General features: G+C 40.4%; 1 protein-coding gene across 6 annotated transcripts in view; it reads right to left on the bottom strand.

Moving 5' to 3' along the window:
* Positions 1 to 21026, bottom strand: part of ELMO1 (engulfment and cell motility 1) — a 549020-nt gene that overhangs the window by 507217 nt on the left and 20777 nt on the right. The window contains exon 1 of one of the 6 annotated variants that reach the window (XM_049715201.1): positions 16860 to 16881. The exons of the other annotated variants lie outside the window; for them this stretch is intronic. The gene's annotated coding sequence lies outside the window, so the exon portion shown is untranslated. Of the gene's footprint in view, positions 1 to 16859; positions 16882 to 21026 lie in introns of those variants that run through there. 6 annotated transcript variants of the gene reach the window in all.

Genomic DNA, 21026 nt, shown 5'->3' with positions numbered 1-21026 from the left:
CTGAAATGCTTGTGTTACACAGCATAACTTGGAGTGGTAATAGGATTTTATCCAAATGAATCATTCCCATAAGCAGGGCATGGGTGTTTTTAATACATCCAGACCAAACAACAAGAATGAATAGTCACTAACAATTCTTCCCAAAAGGTCAGGCTTTCTCACAATTCCCAGCCTTTGCACATACTGTTCCCTCTGCCTGAATGCCCTCCCCTCCCAGTCCAACCCAAGTCTCAGCCCCACCCACACCCCAATCCTTGTCACCGTCACACATTATTCAGGATACAGCAGGAATGCTCCTCCTTTGAGGAAACTTGCAAGTTCCCCAAAGTGGTTATTCAGTTCTTCCTCTCTGTCCCCTATTGCCTGTACCTGGCTCCTTTCTCAGTGACTATCTGTTTGCACGTCTTTGTCTCCACTTGACAGAGGGCTCCAAAGACAGGGTCTTCCTCTTAGTCCTCTTTCTAGCTCCAGCAACGTGACTGTATGCTGCCCATAATAGGTCATCAACAGATGCCTACTCAAAACACAAATCACAGAAGAACTGAACACACAAATGGGCTTTAGCGCATCCTGCATGCAGTGGCTTGAAAAAGCCTCTAAACAGAGTCTCTTTCAGCAAGAAATATTTTTCAGCTTGACAAAATATTAACATGCATTACGTGCACCATTTAGCATAAAAATAAGCTCACAGAGTTTAACTCTGGGGAAAGCTGGCTTATCTGCAGTTATTCTCCCAAATCACAAAATAAAACAAATATATTTCCATGTTGTTTTGACTGACACAAATACCTGTGATGAAATGGATTACATAGAACCGCAATGCTAGCCTTGTAGGTCACATGTGCCTTCATTTCCCATCTGAGGCAAGCACATAGCAATTAAACTTGCCCGTGTGTGGGGCACTGAAATCATGTTGGACATGCTTACTGGTCCTCGGGATGCTGCGTTCATTACTGGGAATGAGGTTTTCAGGAAGATAGGCTTATTAGAGTCGGACCAGTTATAACACAGACAGGCAGGACCTCTTCCAGTCTGGAGGCCTTACAGAGGAGACCACGTGTCCCTCAGGGGACAGTGCCCAGGCTGCTCTGCCACGGAGGGTCAACTCTGCTGGTCTCAACAGCTGGCATCTAGGAGGCTGGGCTCAAGAGGGCTGACCCCAGAAGCGTTGATCAAAATTCACTGGGGAATCCGTCCAAATAAGGAAAATAGCGACACTTCCTTCCATTCTTAGTAATTCCCAGGTCCGCTGAGGCTGCAGGCACAATCAGGAAATTAAACTCAAGATGCAGAGGAGATGAGAAAAAATAAGCCTTAGATGCTTCTAGGATCTTATCTTTTGCTCATTACATCTTAGGGTTCATTCCATCATTCATGTATACACCTGTGTGTCCTCCTTGGTTTAGGTCCTGTGCCTAACATAATAAGTTCAGTAAAGAGCCATCCTCTTGGGGTGGCTAGTGAAAAACAATATTGCAAGGAGGAAATCTGTACTATCAAAATCTTTCATTTTTTTCTCTATACATTTCCTGCCTTCCTTGCAAATGTGAAAGGTTTCATTTGATTTGCTACTGAATTCAATATGACAAAACAATGAAGGACATAAAACAATGAGGCAGAAAAATATTCCTAGTGAAGAAAAGTAAAGGTAAGAAAGAATTAAGAAAATATTCTTAGTCTCGTTTTTTTCATCTTTAAAATATAAGTGTTGACTAGAAGACTCCAAATTTCCTTCCAGGTTTAAAACTTGATGACTCACTAGTAATCAGGAAAGTGTGAATTAAAACAGCAATAAGATACCATGTTCACCTTTCAGATGAACAAAGATTAAACAATTCTACAACATCAAGTGTCAGAATGTGGTGTAAATGGGATCGCATATACTGCCAATTGGGAGTAAAAATTAATATAACTTGTTTGGAGAACAATTTGGTCATTTACAGTAAAGTTGAATAAATTCTAGTGGGCTTTTATTCAATATCTAGGATGATCACATACATGCTCAGGGTGACATGGATAAAAATAATCACTGAGGGATAATTTTTTTATGGCAAAATTGGAAACAACTTACATACCCATCAATAGATAAATAAAATGTGATACGGTCTAAAGGTGACCCAATATACAGCAATTAAATAAAAATATACTGTATTTATATACATGGCTGAATCTCAAAAACATTAACAAATGGACAAAAGCCAAGATGCAGAACAATATACACACACTACACCATTATGTCAACTGGGAAATAATACTATATATTTTTCAAGAATATATGTGTTTGTTTATACATATATATATATATATATATATAATATAAAACCAGTGGTTCTCAAACAGGAGTAGCTCCTCCTCCGCTGGGGACATTTGGCAATGTCTGGAAACATTTTTCTTTGACATAACTTGGGCAGGGAGTGCTACTGTGGTGGGTATTGGCCAAATATTCTGGTAACTTCCTACAATGCAACGAACAGCCCCCCAACAGAAAAACTTATCTGGCCTAAAATGTCAGTAGCACTGAGGTTGGGAAACTCTGCTCTAGAACGATGGAATGCAGTTGTTTTTACAAATTAATTTTTTAACTAATAATCCCCCAGCACAAATTTAACTTTCCCACTATATGTAGACCTCTTAAGTGGCCACTGGCTGGAGTCTGAGGGCTGTGCTTCCTTTTCCTTAAAAGAAAAAAAAAAATTTTTAATAAAAATCACCAGTGATTTCTGAAGTACACTTTTCTCTCCTTTGAAATAAGAGATTAAAATGTTCCCAGCACCCTCAATAAATATCTTTCATGGGCTCCAGCACTATTGTTGAACACCATTCACCAGGCCTGAAACAGGCTCACATTCACAAGGACTCCTTCCTTCCTTCTCCCACCTTGTGTTGTCTCTCTAATGACTTTTCCACTTCCTCATAGTGCTATCATTTGCTGGTTAGGAAATACCCATTGGTATTTCATCTGAAAAATTATTTGTAAATTATGTTTCAGGAAATTGAATCATGTTTTCAGTGAACTAAAGTAGGTCATTACTTAAAGGAACTTGCTAATAAAACTTTTGCAACATTATAATAATATACATATATATATATATAACATATAATAAAAATAATAATGCAAGCCTACTTTTACCTGCTGCATAAGGACTCGTGACTATAGTTCAGGATCTGCAGCAACAAGCCTGTCCCAAGTTCCTGAAGTGTTCCCATTTTATTCAAATTCACTAAACTGCAACTGTTTGTGTTACCCATTCAAAACCTTGCAGTGCACTCTGCAAAATTTCTTTGTACCCAACTTCTAAGAAGTAAAGATTCCTGTTCCAAACAATACATGAAGATACACGTGCTCATTCTAACTAACCTGGGACTAGAGCCATAAGTATCAGAGTCAAAAGGAAGATCAATCAATCAATAACCTTCAAACTATACTGATGCAGAGACAAAACTGCATCAATAACTCCAGGGCTAATTTTTAAAAACATATGTCTGACCAGTGGTCAATACAGATTGGGGCATGGCAGGGTTTGGGGGAGCATGCAACCACAAAGGCAGAGCTGTAGGGAGTGTCTGTGGTAATGGAGCAGTTCTCTACCTTGATTGTGGCCGTGGTTACATGAATCTACACATGCAATAAAATTTCATAAAACTGGATACACACACAAAAATAGAATGAGTGCATGCAGAAACTGGTGAAATTCTAGCAATGTCTATAGTCTAGTCATTGTATTGTGAAGTCTCAATTTCCTGGTTTTGATAATGTTCTAGTTAAGTAAGATGTTACCATTGGGGGAAGCTGAATTAAGGAACCCCACCATACTATTTTTCTGCAATTTCTTGTGAGTCTATACTTAGTTCAAAATAAAACTTTTAAAAATAAAAATAAAAATAAAAACATGTCGCATATGAAAAAATTATCAACATTGTGTTTCATTAGGAAATTACAAATTCAAACAACAAGATAGCACAACATACCTATAAGAACGGCTAAAATCCAAAACACTGACAACTCTACATGCTGGTGAGGATGTGCACCCCCAGGAAGTCTCTCACTCATTGCTGGTCAGAATGCAAAATGGGAAAGCCACTGTGGAAGACGGTTGGGCAGTTTCTTACAAAACTAAACATATTCCCACCATAGGATCTAACAATCACACTCCATGGTATTTACCCAAATAAGTTGAAAACATGTCCACACAAAAACTTGCACACAAATGTTTATAGCAGCTTTATTAATTGCCAAAACCCCAAAACAACTATGACATCCCTTCAATATGAGAGTGGATAAACTGCTGTCCCTTCACACAATGGAATAGTATTCAGCCTTAAAGAGAAATGAGCTAGCAAGCCACAAACAAAAAACGTGGATTAATTTTATAGGCATATTTCTAAGTAAAGAAAGCCAGTCTGAAAGGCTATATACTGTTATCCCAACTGTATGATGGCCTGGAAAAGGCAAAACTATAGAGACAATAAAAAGATCAATAGTTGTCAGTCGGGGGCGGGGAGGAAAGAAGGGAGGAATGAATAGGTGAACCACAGGGGATTTTCAGGACAATAAAACCTATCCTGTATGATACTGGAATAATGGATACCTACATTATACATTTGTCAAAATGCATACAGCTATACAAAACAAAGAGTGACTCCTAACGTAAACTCTGCACTCTGGTTAGTAATAATATATTGTTATTGGTCCATCAGTTGTGACAAATGTACCATAATAATGCAAGATGTTAATAATAGTGGACACGGTACAGGGAGAGAGGGGATGAGAACTTTCTCTACTTTATGCCCAATTTTTCTCTAAAACAAAACTGCTGTAAAATATAACATCTATTAATTTAAAAGATAGGTAAAAAACTATCTCAAGTCTATTCATAAGAAAAGCCCACTTTGACGAAGAATAGTGAATACTACATTGAATACCTATAGCTTCATAGAGTTTATATCTGTACCATAATTGTATCCTCATATTTTTCATATGAAAGAAACAGCCACCATGTAGCAAGGGTTAAATAAAATAATGCTTTTAAAACTGCTCTGAAAGCAATAGAGCCTACAAATAGAGGTATAACTCTAATACTATTCAGGTTACACAACAGATATGCCTACTGAGGTTGAAACCCCCTGTTAGAATCCAGGCAGCCTCACTACCTGATTACTTGTAACTCTCTTAAGATATGTTGGAAAAAAAAGATGGCAATGAACACAGATAAGCCCCTACCTCTCTCAAATGCACTTCAAAGAGATTCTGCTATTGGTGGGAGGGGAAAATAATAACAGCAGAGCCATATTTGTGCACCCATGTTCACTGCACCATTACTCACAACAGTCGAGAGGTGGAAGCAAACTAAATGTCCACTGATGGATAAGGGGGTACACAAAATGTGGTATATACGTACAATGGAATATTACTCAGCCTTTGAAAAAGAAGGAAATCCTGTCACATACTACAACATGAATGAATCTTGTGGACATGACATTAAGTGAAATAAACCAGTCACAAAAGGACAAATACTGCATGATTCTACTTACAGGAAGGAGTCAAACTCTTAGAAATAGAAAGTAGAAAGTAGAATGGTGGTTGCCTAGGGCTGGGGGGGGATGGAGAACAGACGATGGGGAGTTGTTGTTCAATAGGTATGAAGTTTTAGCTTTGAAATATGAAAAATTACTAGAGATCTGTTGCACAACAATATTATAGAGTGAACAGCACTGAACTGTACACTTTAAAATGATTAAAATGATAAATTTTATGTTACTTTTTTTACTACAATAAAAAAAAGAACATTATGAAAGTTTAAACATTGATTACAAGTCTGGTTATGACACTGAAAGCCTGAGTGAAACTCTGACTCAGCAGAGGACAGAGTCCAGCACAAAGTCAGCATCATAAACCCAGGAGAAAAGGACTCTAGGAAGCTGACACAAAACAGATTGTGCAAATGACAAAAAAGTGAATAAAACAAGTTCCCTAAAACCTACTAGATACCAGAAGTTCTTGGGGGGAACTTTAGGTTGTGACCTCACTTTGAATTAATGCTGATTTTCATTAAATATCTTCTCAACTACCAACAATAATGAAGAGAGCAATCATTAGTGAAGCATTAGTTTTGTGCTGGTTTACACACATCATTTCATTGACTCTTCTAACAGCCTTATATGGCATATGTCCTGGTTATTTATTACTGTGTAACAAACCATCCTAAGACTTAGGGCCTTCAAACAACAACAGTCATTTACTTTGCTCATGAAACTACAATTTGGCAGGACTGGGCAGGCATGGCCGGTCTAGGCTCCACGTAGAGGCAGCCAGGGCAACTCACGTGCGGCATGCTGCAGGATCCACTTTCATGAGGGCTCACTCATACGCTGGAGAGTTGAGCTGGCAGTCGGCTTGGAGCTCAGCCAGGCCTGTGGGCCAGGGGCCTCAATTCCTCCTACTTGGGCCTCTCCATGGGCAGCCTGGGCTTCCTCACAGCATGGTGGCTGGCTTCCAATAATGAACACCACACAGCAAGATGGAGATGCATAGCACTTTTATCATCCAGCCTTGTGAGTCATATAGCAACACTTTTGCTATACTTCGTTGGTCAAGGTGGTCACAACATTCCACTCAAGATCAAAGAGAAGGGACATAATCTCTATCACTAGATGCAAGGACTGTCAAAGTGATATTGTAAAAAGAACATGAGGGATGAGAGATACTGGTTTGAACATCTTCAGAAAATACCATCTGCCACAGTAAACATTACCAATATCATCCCCATTTTGTAGATGGGGAAACTGAGTCTTAAAGAGGAAATTAATTCCACCCCCACACACACCGAAAATCACACAGCTATTAAGTAATGGAGCCAAGATCCAACCCAGATATATATAACTCCCAGAGTCTGAGCCCTTAATTACTCTTAACTATTCTGCTTCCCACTTCCTCCACAATTCCCACTCTAATTACTTCCCTTCCAAAGGTCTTTACTTTCTTTGCATATGAAGGGCTTATTTCATGTAATTAACATGAAAATAAACTTGAACTTCCCAACTAGAGCAGTTTACTGACAGACACAGCTCTCTAAATGTTTGCTAAGTTAGATATGTCTTCTTTCCTGTACTAAACTATGAACTCCTTGAAAGAAAGGAAGTTTAGTAAAACCTGACATCTACATGATATTTGGTTCACTTCACTGCATACCACAGGAGGTCCATAAGTGCTTATTTGAAATGTACCTACTTGTTTAAATGTCTATCTCTCCAACCCTCCACCAGACTGTGAGATACCAAAAGGCAGAGACAAAGGCCTGGATACCTAGATCACAGTAACCTCCATGCCCCACACCTCACCCCAATACACACATAGCCCTACACAGTGGACCCACAATAAATGTTATCCTGAACAAATGAATGAATGAATGAATGGCATATAAAGATGAAAACAGAATGAACAATAATCCAGGTTTATAATCACTTTCCTCATTCAAACAAGAGAAAACTAACAGAGAAATGAGATCCCATCATTGGTCCTGCTGGCCTAGGCCTAAATGATGGCAACCTGACTTATATTTTGGTGGAGAAAGAAACAGTGGGTTGCGTGTTGAGAGAGAAACAGATAAACCTGCAAAGCGAAGAAGACGTAAGTGGAAAAATTTTCAGCTGCATGAAGAAAAGATGCAATTTATAGGCATCTTCTCTGACACCCTCCCAACTTGGATGCTGAGGTCAGTGCAAATACGCATGAGGAGAAGAGGAGGAAGGGAATTCATGGTTACAGATGCTACTCCATGCCAGGCCCTCTGCTAAGAGCTCAGGCTTACACTCCCACAAATACATTTTCACATAAAACCTAGAACAGCAGGAACAGGAAGTAGGGACAAAAAGTAGCATGGCATTTTACTGGCTCATAGAAAATCATTTTAAGAAATAATTGTGGAGATACAGCAACTAATTCTACCTTAGCAATATTCTAAATGGGAAATCCCACTGGTATTAATACTGATGGTCAATGGATGAATTCACTGAGCAATCATCACTTTCCACACACACAACTTTGTAAAAAAATAAATAGTCTCCCTTCTGTCATTTAGCACCCAGCTTCTGGTCTCTTCTAGGCTTTCTACATCTGCTACAATACTTCTTTATTTTAAAAAGAAATCACTGCAGCAAGCTTTACGTTCTTTCTTTTCCAGGAATGAATGGGTAAAGTAGATCGTAGCAGCAATGAAAGTGGAAAGTGGTAGTGGAGAAAAATTAATATCTTCATGCTTTTCATCCTCAAAATTCTTTAAATAAAATTTAATTTTGCTGGCTATTGCCCTTTAAATGTGCTAAATTAGAGAGAGGTAATGCACTCTGCTTTTCCAATTTCTCTATTGTATTAAAGAGTCTCTTTTCCTGCAGTCTACAGAAAGGGCTTTTTTTTGGGGGGGGTGGACTTTAGCAGTATATTATTGTGTTGAGAAAACTACTATTCATATGACTAATAAGCATATTTTTCCTTACCTGGTTCATGAAAATTTCCCCTGTTACTTCTGGTAATTATCAAAACACTCACGCCAAAGCACAAACATTCTCCATTTCTCGGAAGTTTGCCTCCCACTCCAGCAGCAACATTGTGATGGTTTGAGGTCACATGGTCATGGATAGCTTTTAGTTTTGATATCACACGAGAATGGTGGGCCCTGTCTTTCGTTGCTGTAACCATCGCTTTATGTTTGAGTCCCAAGTGTGTATTTAACTATGTGCTCCACAGAGGGGAAAAGTCTGTTCCAACTAAAGTCCCCTCCTCTCTCTCAACCACCTCCCACCATCACCCACAAAACACACATTTTGAATAAAACAATACTAACCATCATTCAGTGCCATGGCTCAGGCACGTTATTTAAATTACAGAAAATAATTCTTACGATTAGAATACACTTTACAAAGCAATTCTGAATCCCTGAATGGGGAAGAGTTCTTCAAAAGAACAAAGTGAATTCTCAAAGAAAATCGAAAACGAATTGGATGGATCCATGGCATGGCTTCCAAACCGAGTGCCATTCTCAGCGTCCAAAGTGTCTGTGGGGCCTTCCTGGGTGCTGATGGGAGGCTGCACCCCTCCCCCACAACCTCAGCCTGAGTCACTTCTGCTTTATCTCTCTTATGTAGTAAGTTTCTGCTACAGGAGAAACTTTTGAATAAATTACCAATTTTTATTTTAAATAACTAGCTTAGAGGAAGAAAATATGCTTTCGACATTATTTACACCATAGTTTACCAATCAAAACAGTCTAGCATGCCAAATATAAGATGAGTAACACTGTAGCAGAAACAACTAAAGGAAAACCACTGCAATGCAACTATTGCTTCTGCTTCTGTCATTTATTTTTTCAAGAACAGTAGTGGTTTTAAAATTATGTGTGCACATTCTTAGACACTCCTCCCTTTAAAAAGTGACTCCTACTCACTCCCCTTAGACTGGCCTTTTCTAAAACATAGAATGCTTAGGAAATGATGCTTTGTGATTTCCAAGACTAGATCATAAAAAGGATACAGCTGCCACTTGACCATCTCGATCTCAAAAGTTCACTCTGGGAGAGGCCAGCTGTCATGTCAAGAGCACAAGCACCAGCTTACCAGCTATGTGAATGAGCCACCCTGGAACAAATCTTCTAGCCTTAGTTGAGCCTTCAGATGACTTGCAGCCCCAGCTGACATGTGTCTATGACCTCAGGCCAGACTCTCAACCAGAACCCCTCAGCCAAGATGCTCCTGGATTCCTGACCCACGGAAACCATAGAAGATAATAAAGACTGTTGGTTTAGCCACTAAGTTTTGGGCTAATTTGTTATACAACAATAAATCACTAGTATGAGAATTCTTTTTTTTTTTTTAACTGCTTCACAACATTTAGACTCTAACCAAACTAGATTATTTATCCTTTTCCTAACTCTTCTTCTGTCTGAAGTCCCCATTCTTCCCCCTTCCTCCACAAACACAGGACTCCTCATCTTCCCAGGGATCTTTCCCTCCTCTCAGCCCCTTAGACTTTTCTCTGTGCCTCCCTCCACATTTGATCCTTTGTATTAGTTATTTGTATGCTTGTCTCATCTCCCTGACCAGGCTGAAAGACCAGGAAGCCTGTACTTCTAAGGAAAGTCTCCCAATCAACTTAGACTCCACACAAAATACCTTGCACAGAGCAGACACTCGGTCCATTTACTGAACATAAGGAAATACCAGTTGTTACAACGTGGCAAAAAGGTCAACCACCAAATGAACCAAGTCATCTGAAGGCATTTCTCACTTCTCAGAAGAAATCCCCAGGGCCAAAACTGACTGTCCCTGTGACATGCAAACTTACAGCCCTTAGTTCTCTTTTTCTTGCTGTCTAAAACCCCAGCCTGTCATTGAATGAAACATCCTTCAGCACTTTTCTGAGAACTGAGGGAAAACCTGCAAGCAGTAATGTGAAAGGGTAAATTAAGAGAACTCAATTTACATCCACCGGGATATTTTAATATCAAAATAATATTAAGTGTAAATAAGAATCATACAGCAGGGAATGGGTAACATGTCATAATGGCATTCAATTTGCTAAGAAAAATTTTTTTTTTAATTTCCTTGGAAAAAAATTTTCTTAGATGTTAACAGCCAATACTAATATCTTATCAGGTCTACAGGATTGCTATATGGGAAACTGAAATATGCAGAATGCTACCTCTAAGAATGCTGCTGGAAATTTTTTCTGTGTTTAGAGGTAACTATAGAAATATTCACTGAAAATACTTGAGGCAGGGAAAAAAACCTACACAATATGTGTAGAATATCAATACATACAAGGTGAAGAAGAGAGGAGATTAATATCTTCATTAATCTAAGTTAGGGGTACCAGGTCACTGGCCACAGTGGACATTTGTTGGCTGCCTCTCAAACATCCATGCTCCCATTCACTCTTCCTAAAAAGTATCAGATTTTTGTCCTGCCATTCTTTGGTGATCACCCTGCTCATTAGCTAGGGGGATTTGCCCCTTGCCCGGCTCCAAAGTTCAACTCTGGCAGACAGAGAAAAACAAAAAGAAACCAAACCCTAAATGACCTAGGGAGTGGCTGAATCGAGCTGTTAATTAATTCTATCTTTCCCTATACCTCTAACCTTTTCACTTACATAAAGTTTTATTGTTTAAACCACTAGGCGCAGGGTCTCCTGTTACTTGCAATCAAAGTCATCCTAACTGCTAGACTGGAAAAATCTAAAACAATGCATCATGGATGCATTCCGACAAATCTTATCTGCCAGAACAAATGAACAATCAAATAATTGTCAGGTACATTCCAAAAACACTTAATACTCCTTTTTTTTCTTCTTGGAAATGGCAGTGCACATAGCATACATATATTAAAGGCCTGGAAAATCTTCTGAAATAAAAAAAAGAAACTTATTTAACTTTTTAGACCAGTTATCTAAGTTGATTTAATAACTTAAGCTAGTTATTTAAGTTGACTTTGCTATTATTTATTACGGAAAACCAAGTAACATCCTATGTTCTGAAACACATACTTTGGGCCATAGTTTTCATCTTGATAACAAGTGAGTCAGTCTCAAGGTTATATATGAAGCCTGTGAACTTCTTAATTCCATGTTAACATATCTTGCGACCCAGAGCCCTATTGGGGTATCTCCCACTGCTTTCAGCTACTGCCTGTGCAAATTAGCAGGATGCCAACTTGAACAAAACAAATTAATCAAAGTGAATCAATCCACTGTCCCGAAATTCATATTACATGGAAACGCAGAGCCCTTCTGAATCACTGGAAAGTGCTAGATTGCATCTGTAGTTCTCTCCTCAAATGCAAAGATTTGCCTGTATCTGCAATATCAAGAGTGTAGGGTTAAGGAGCAGGGGATCCCAAGCCAGAATACCTGTGTTCAAACCCTGGCTCCGCCACTCGCAAACATGAAACCTCGGCAGGTCCACTTCCCCAGGTCTCAGATCCTCATTATAAAACGCGAATTCTAATAGACATTACTCAAAAGTCTAGTATGGATAGCAAAATTAAATAATAAAAATCTATCTAAAGCAGTTAGCACAGTGCCGGGCACATAATAAGTGTGCAATAATGTTCACTGCTGTGTTGTAATAATTAATACTGAAAAGTAATTAATACACAAAAAGGTTTATCTTCCCAAAGATACATCAGAGCTTCAAGGGAAAAGAAACATGAATTAGAGTAATAATAACTCTCAGTATGAAGTAAATGGATCCCACTTAAACATTAATCCTTGATTATTCGCTTTGGGAAGAAAAAAGAAGGGAGTATATTAAAAATAAATAGCACCTCAACAACTTGTCAACAACTCATACACCTCATAGCTACAGCATACCTTCAACACATCTTAGAGCAAAATTCCCAGAACACCAATAGACCCACATACAAATTAAGTTCAAAGTATACTCCATAATGAAACTATAACCTTTCTAATGACCAGCATTTCAGATGATCAGCACAACTAAATGAACATGCAGATTTAAGCCTGGATTTTCAGATTTGCAACTGACTGGTACTAGAAATAAGTGAACTAACTATAGATAATTCCTTTATTGGACTTCAATCTTTAGATTTATTTAGCTTTATTTAGGCCTTCAACTTGTAGCATCTATTTCCTAAATCAGATGTGCTGCCAACTATAAAACTGATGACACCAACCTCACAAAGATGAATCAGGGAGAAAAATAACAATTTGACTTGCATTCAACTCTCAGGTTTTATCCTGATGGATAAGGTAATAGACATATATATTCTCCAAAGGGATGGACTACTGTTTAGAATCTTGGGAACCCCGTTTCTATTGAATAATTAGGTCAGCGGAATGTGGTTCAAGTTTCACACCATGACTATGCTACTTGAAAACCCCACACAACCCCAGGAAGGACCTGGGGCCACCACACACAGGGTCCAGGCATGCGGCAGCATTCACACAGACCACGATATGAACTGCACCCTGGAGCTGAGTGGTGCACAAGCCAGGTGTCTTACAGGACCACCCTGAAAGGATAGAGACATTTGCTCAGTCCAGCTAGGGGCCAAGATTTTCTAGAACTTGCCCAACAGGGTTATTTCGCATTCACTTTAAAGAGCAGCATAGGAGATTTCCATCAAGCAAATACTTGAGCAAAATCAGTGGTGACAACAACCTTGGAAGCAAAATTTGTATGCAGATGAGCCCTGTGCACCACAGCATCGAAAGAGTTAACCTCTGCTTTACCATAATGTTACTCTGTGTGTGGCTCATTCACTTCCTCAATTTCTCCATGAACTAGCTTGTGAAATCCTAGGACTGGAAGTGACTGGCCTTAAAAGCTCACCCCTACTGAGCACTTTCTATAAGCCAGATAATATCCCAAGCCTTTTCCCATTTAATTCTCACAGCAATCCTATAAGAAAGGCACTATTATTATCTCCACTTTACAGCCAAGAAAACTGAGACCCAAAGCAGCCTTGCTGGTGGCCACACCAATGAAGTGGGCACCCAGAACTGGATCATAGGCAGCAGTTATGGGTTGAATTGTGTCTCCCAAAAGCTATATTGAAGTCCTAACCCTCAGTATCCATGAATGTGACCTGCCTTGGAAACAGGGTCTTTGCAGGTATAATCAAGTTAAGATGAGGTCATTAGGGTGAACTCTAATCCAATATGACTGGCATCCTTTCAAGACGAGGAAAACATCATGAAAGACAGACACACATGAAAAGAAGATGGCCATGGGGAGATAGAGGTAGAGATGGGAGCTGTGCTGCACAAGCCAAGGAATGCCTGGAGCTACTAGAAGCTGGAAAAGCCAAGGAAGGATCCTCCCCTAGAGACTTCCCAGGGAGCAAGACCCCGCTGACACCTTGATTTTGCGCTCTTAGCATCCAGAACTGTGAGAGAACAAATTTCTGCTGTTTTAAGTCACCCAGTTGCAATTTGTTCGGGCAGCCCTAGGAATCGAACCCAGCAGTCCAGGCTCTCACCGACTACTCTTTTCCCTGCCCACACTTCCACTTAGCCTGACCTGTCTGTTAAAGAAGAGAAATGAACACTGCCATTCCACGATACTTTCGCAGACTTGAGACTGTTACAAGTAGAAAGTGCAACATATTTTGAACTGTCTTGAAGAGTATTTTTAAGCAAAATTGAAATGAGTATCCTACCCTGCTCCCTAACTTCCAGCCCCTCCAGCAGTCTGCAGTTCTGCTGTCCTCCAAGCGGTTAGCAACTTAAAAACAGATTGTCTTTTCAAAGCACAGTATCTGGTGACCTGGCCCAGATCACCGCAATGAGGTAAGACCCATGGGAGATTCCAGAACCTGGAACTGGATCTGCCCAGGCCCCAGGAGTGAGCAAGGCCGACAGCAAGGAGAAAGGCAGCTGAGGTAGCTGGAAGGGAGTGAACTGCCCCTGTGGAACTCTGTACCTGCTGAATATCAAGGCAAGGATGCCTTAGAGTCAGCTCAAGTAACTGGGTCAGCATCTGCAGGTCAGATTGGAAATAAGAAGCATCAGGCAAGGCCAATCAGAGAACACAGTATTCCCAGGTACAGGCAGGTAGCCAGAATCAGACTTATAAGGTGGTGTCAGTCACCTGGCTAGGGCAGGAGGCAAACTCCAGCTTCTGCAGAGGAGTACCAGGCAGGAAGGAAGGAGGGACTGGTATGAGCCCAGGGCCCAGCTCTCAGTGGGTTCTTCTAGCAAGGATGCTGGCACTTGGAACAAAGCAGAAGCCAGGTACAGAACACAAGTCAGCCAGGGGAGAAGAGCATCCAGGGTGACCTGATCAGGAGGTGTTGGCTCCCTGGTCCTGGAGACTCCTTCAGCAATCCCACCCCCACCATCTTCAAGGGCTGAGCCTGCAGGGGAGGGGAGGGTGGGGAGCACAGAGCAGAAAGCAGGCAGGCTCTGACCTAAAGTGGACTTTTCACCTCCATGAAATGCAGAAAGCGTTTTTCTGGTAGAACAAGGCTAAGGTTCCAAGCTCCATTCTAAAACTTCTCTGAAGAAATAATCCAAACCAATACTGTTAAAATACTTGTAATTACAAATCTAAATAGAAAACTATATTAATGTAGAAGGGAGTAGTCTTTTTTCCTTTGTTACAGTGCTTGGCGAACAGCAGAATTAATTAGGGGAACAGGAGGCAGGAGATGGAGACTTCTGTGACGATGATGTCTGGAAATTTCAACCAATTCAAAGTTTTTAGTGGTTGGGTGGGTTTGTTTTGTTTGATCTGTTTTCCATTAAAAGCATGTTTTTCCTTTGTTGTTCTGTCAGAATTGTTGTGAAGATTAAATGTGATGTGATTGCACTTTGGAAACAATAAAATATAATATTAGGCAAATTTAAGGCTGCAATATTGGATTTATAAGGCAGGATCAGCAGTATCATTATTTAAATAAATAAATACTATTTGCCAGATGCAGAAACTATAAAGATGAGAATAAAGTTTGGTCATTTGTCTATCACCCAGAGATGAGCAATGCTAAGGTTTTCCTAATTTCTGTGCTTTTTTAATTTACTCATGATTTACATAATTCAGATCATACTGTTTCATATCATTCTGCTTTCACTTATTATATGATATGCATTTTTCCTTGAACAAAACATTGTATCATCATTTCTAGTTACTGTAATAGTCCTTTGCATGGAGACATAATTCAAGCATTTACCTGTCATTGGCCAGTTAGAAAGCTTTCATTTTCTTACATATGGCTAATGCAGATTGAGCATCTTCAAACATAAATCTTTGCCTAGTGTGATGATAGTAAAAAACAGACAACATGGATGAAGTTCTTGCTAACTTCTAGGCACTAAGTTAAGCACTTTCAATGCATTATCCCAGCTAATCTTGATACCAGCACCGAGTTACGTGCTTTGCTATGCCAACTGTATAAATCTGGCAGGGGGTTGGGGGGGAGGGCAGAATTTTTAGTTTGGAAAAGCTAAAGAACGTGGAGTAAATGGTGGCTGGGTTCTGAACAGCCTGAATCTGTATCTACACCCATGCCCTCAGCCTCTCACAGGCATGCAAAGGCAAGACCACTGACTTAGAGCTGAAGACGTCTCACAGGCTCTCAGCACGGATAGCCAGACTACTGGCTTCCCAGAAAGGCTGGAGCAGTTTTCACTCTGAAGGGCAATGTGAGGTAGCTGGCCTGGGACACCCTCACTAGCACTAAGTGCTCCATGGGGGCACCGAGCAAGTTGGGGAAAAACACATTTTATATGCAGACATCTAAGAACAGAGAGACATTTACCATGGCGCTAAGCAACCTTAATCTCCAGGGCCTCTCACTTGATTGAATCCTTCCCATCCTCCTTCTAAATAAATATTTACTTGTGTATCTAATTCTGTGTAATTTTCTAACGTAAGTCCCAGACTTGCATAAGCTTCAGACCCCACAAAACCCAAATCCACAACTGTCTAGGAAGAACAGACAGAGATGGCAGAGATGATACTAAAAGTTCCGTACACCAATTGCATTTTCCACAAGCACATGGCATAAGTACATTTCCCGGTTTCCTCTGCATTTGGCCACGCCTGTGATTGAGTTCTGGCTAAAGGAAGACAGACTATGGGTAGTGTATTGGGTAGATATCGATGCCTAGGGTGACCCCGTTGGACTTTAAAGTGATCAAAAATTACATTCTTATTGTGCTGCCATTGATATTTGGGGGTCATTGTAACGGCATTCAGCATTAGCTACGAGGACTAAAGCAAAGGCTTCACACCTTTGATGGCTCTCCTTGCATACCTGTGTCACAATGAGCTTGCTAACTTGGCATCTTTCCTTCTTATTTCTAACAAAGCAAGTAAAACTGATTTGCTTCAAGTATGCACACTTACATCTGACAGCCTTAGATTTCATCTCTGGGAACTCCTCTGCCACGTGGTATGCAAAAGTAAAGCCGAAAGCCATAAGCCACGTCTTCCTTTTAAAAACACACTCTGAGCAGCAGAGACTCAGCTCCTAAGGAGGAGACAGAGTAAGTGGCAGTTACTTAGTTTCCCCCAAACACTTTAGAATCCTGAGTTTTCTGTGAAGGAGCACAGATGTTCATATCTCTGACAACAGCTAGAAGCTTCTTGCCAACACATGAGCCCATTTCAAGAGAAAAACAGACACAAATACCAAATATATGCCAAATTCTCTCTAAATAGCTTTCTCTCCCTATTTCTTTACTTTAGCCAACTTGACTCTTCCTACCATACCCACCACATATTTTCTGATTTCTTAGGGCACGTACATTTTGCAGTTATCAGCCAAGAGGCCTCAAGATTGCTTGTACTCTTCAGAGACCTACTCTCTTCTACATCCAGCAACCTCCTCAAGCACCTTATCAAGATAAATATCACAGTTCATTTGGGCCACAGTGCTGTTTCCCCAGAAGCCAGGAATCTTTCCCTGTGAGGATAGTCCTCCAGATTTCAAAGCTAAGCAAACTCAAGGCTGGAAACCCTCTACTATAATCTCATCCTCTAAACTGCAGGCCATTCTGAATCTATCATCTCATTTCAACCCCAGCTTCTTTGGGGTTGAATATTCAGCAAGTGGATGAAGTTGCAAAAGGAAAGAATGGAAAATTAAAGGCTTTTTCAAAATTGGGAGCTGCAATAGATTTTTCTGAATGCTCTTCCAACAGGCAAAGATGAAAGAGCCACGCCTCATAAACAGCAGCAGGAGAGGGCCTGCCAGAAAGGTTAACCACTTTCATCGGCCAAAATTGGCCCCTGCACTTGGGGCTTACAAATGCACTGGGATTTAACCGCAAGGGGCTGGAGCCAGTAAGGATGGGCAGAGGTGTTGCTGACCTGAGTGAGACCAGGGAGCCAACCTACGCTCCCAAAATGCAGACAAGAAGTGCCTCTGTCCCCATACAAATGATGATGCTTAAAGACTGCAGCTCGCAGGGGCTTCCCTGGTGGCGCAGTGGTTAAGAATCCGCCTGCCAATGCAGGGGACACGGGTTCGAGCCCTGGTCCAGGAAGATCCCACATGCCGCGGAGCAACTAAGCCCATGCGCCACAACTACTGCGCCTGCGCTCTAGAGCCTGAGAGCCACAACTACTGAGCCCACGTGCCACAACTACTGAAGCCCGCACTCCTAGAGCCCGTGCTCTGCAACCAAGAGTAGCCCCCGCTTACCGCAACTGGAGAAAGCCTGCACGCAACAATGAAGACACAACACAGCCACACATAAAAATAAATTAAATAAATTTAAAAAATAAAAAAATAAAGAATAAAATAAAAATGTCCAAAAAAAAAAGATTGCAGCTCACAAATCCAATTGCATTGTGCAACTGAGATATTTGTGGCCTAGTCTGGCTGGTTAGCTCTAATGGTTAGACCATCTGGCTAATAAGATTACAGCCAGTCCCAGCATAAGAAAATTAGCTTTCCTCTATTTCAACACAACAGATTCATCCTTATCCCAACTTGAAACAATTTCACAAGGCAAGCAAATAATATTTATTGATTACCAATTACATATATAGCATCCAGAGAAATAAATTTAATAACAAGAGGAGTTTGCATTACTTATCAAAGTCTTTTCCAACCCTGAAAGTCTTATTTCTGTGAGTTTAGACAAAGAATTTACATCTCTCTGGCCAAGAGGTTGGATGTTATTGGCTTAACTCATCAGACTTTTCCCCCCCAAATCTGTGCTTCCTTTTGGCCTAAGGGACCTGGTACAAGTCCCAACACATCAACAGCATTAGTAGAGAGAAGCTCATGTGGTTTTCCTGCCTCTTTTAGAGGATTCAACTGTTGGCAGGAATATACACTTTTAGGGAATTTTGTTTAGTCATGAAGCAATTAGCTTTCATGACTTGAAATGTTTTGGTGGATTTTTAAATGCTTAAACAGGTGTACGAACAGACAGATGAAGCAGACAACACCTGCCTTCCTATTTAGGTAAAGGGTTTTAGAATTAGTTAACTGATTGTAAAAACTCTAAAATGTGTTCCAGTAATGATGCACTATATGATTTCTTTAGAAACAAACAAAATTGGACAAGCATGATGCCACACTAAGTTAGGTCACAGGGTCTACAGCACCTCCAGAGAGCATTTCAGAGCTCCTTTCCAGGTGTGGTGGGCAGCACTTAGATACTTTCCTATTTATAGCTCCTAATAAAAGCTACCATTTATTGGGCACTCCTCATGTGTCAGGCCTGTTAAGCACTGCATAGCATCCTCTAGAGGTCTGTATTATTATCTACATTTTACAGCTGAAGAAATTGAGATTCAAAAATATCACATAACTTGCTTAAATTCCCATATCTAGTAAATGGAGAATGTGGGATTCAGGCCTGGCTCTTTCAAGCTCCAGGTATCATGCTCTTTGACCTGTACCAATGTCTTCCACATTACAGCTTATTTCCTAAAAATATGGAAGGGAAAAAAGTCCACCATTTCCCTTCAAGTCATTTTTCTATGTAGTCAGGCACTCCTCTCATAGCCTACAGTAAACTCCTACAGATACGATTAAGCTTGTGTCTCTTTACGTAACCTCTTACAGCTTTGCTTTCACTTCTGAGGCTAAATAAAACTTGCAGCTTCCCATTTTATATTACTTCTAAAACATCTATCTCAATTCTTAACCTTTTTATATAAGTATTTTTTGGCCTTTTTTGCCCAGAAATAAATGTCTGATTATGCTGTGATCCATAAAGCCACGTAGAATGAAATAAACAATTCCTTCTCAGGGAAATACCCGCTTGGGGAAACCTAGATTTCCCATGAGAAACCTAGAAATGAGTTTGATAGACAGTGTCAGGTTCATTTCCGTTTCTCTTCTTTTAAATCATAAGTGTCCTCTACCAGAGAGGTTGCATTTCTAACCATTAAAATACCCCTATCTGAAATTCAGGATACCCTTCTCCTAAATTAAATGCTCTGCTTGAGATGGAGTATTGCTTCCTGAGGGCTATGTGGGTGGAGCTGATGGGTGAGGGCCCCTCAGAAGCAGGGAGCCCCCTGTGGGATGCAGAGCAAGGCCCAGCATGGCACCTCCCCCTTTCCCAGGACAACAAAGCAAACTGTAAAGAGCCATGAGCACCAGATCATCATTTCCTCCATAGCAAAATGATCTTCCTCAGTCTCAAATCCCTTAGAGAAGGAGATATGCAAGTGGAAAAGCCATTTGTTTGTTGACCTTATTTATCTTCCACCTGGGCAGCTCAGAACCTCTAGCCCAGTGGACTCCCCAGTGGGCAGCCATTTTTTGTATGCTTGAAATGTACGACGCAACAGAAGCTATGCATCCCTCCATGAGTCCTCTTCAGTATTCATGAGCAGAGATTTACAAGGCCACAGTGTGCTATATAGTTCAGAAAATCACCAGATGGACACATTGCCCAGTACCCACAGGTAGTTCCTCCAAACAGAAGCTATGAAAGGCTAGCCATCTGATAAGATTCTGTGTCCCATCTCTATTGTAACTAAACAAACTATATCCTACTCAGGAATCTGTCCATATTAGCAATTTGGGTAGAGCCTTAGAGATGCTGGCACTGTAGCAACATGGCCAAAAGCCCAGGAATCAACAAACAGATGTGATATGATAATTCTAGCCAATGAAACAATTTAGCAATGCTGAGAAACCTATAGAGATGATTTTCCAACATGACTGCTTTCATAAATAATCTGTCTTCTAAGGACTGTCTAAGGTCAATGGTTTCAGAATTGGCTTTTTAGCAAGGATGACCAGTAGACTCACTTCAATCTAGGGACCTCTGCAACATTTTGTTTTTAACGTACCAAAGAGTAATACACACCAAAATTGATAGCAATTATAGTTACATACACTAGATGTATATCCACTGAATGAATAAACTAATGACACAAACTCTGCCAACAACTAGTTTTGACTTTGGCCAAGTCATGGGCCTCCGATTTCTCACGTGTACAATGAGTTAAAAGGATTAGGTGAGATCACAAATGGGTGCTCCACAGAATAATGGTTCTACAAAATGTGATAGGTTTTATTTGGAGAAAGAGGGAAACTGT

This window comes from Orcinus orca, chromosome 9 (genome assembly GCF_937001465.1).
Source record: "Orcinus orca chromosome 9, mOrcOrc1.1, whole genome shotgun sequence".
NCBI classification, from domain to species: Eukaryota; Metazoa; Chordata; class Mammalia; order Artiodactyla; family Delphinidae; genus Orcinus; species Orcinus orca.
This window is presented reverse-complemented; position numbering and strand designations above follow the sequence as displayed.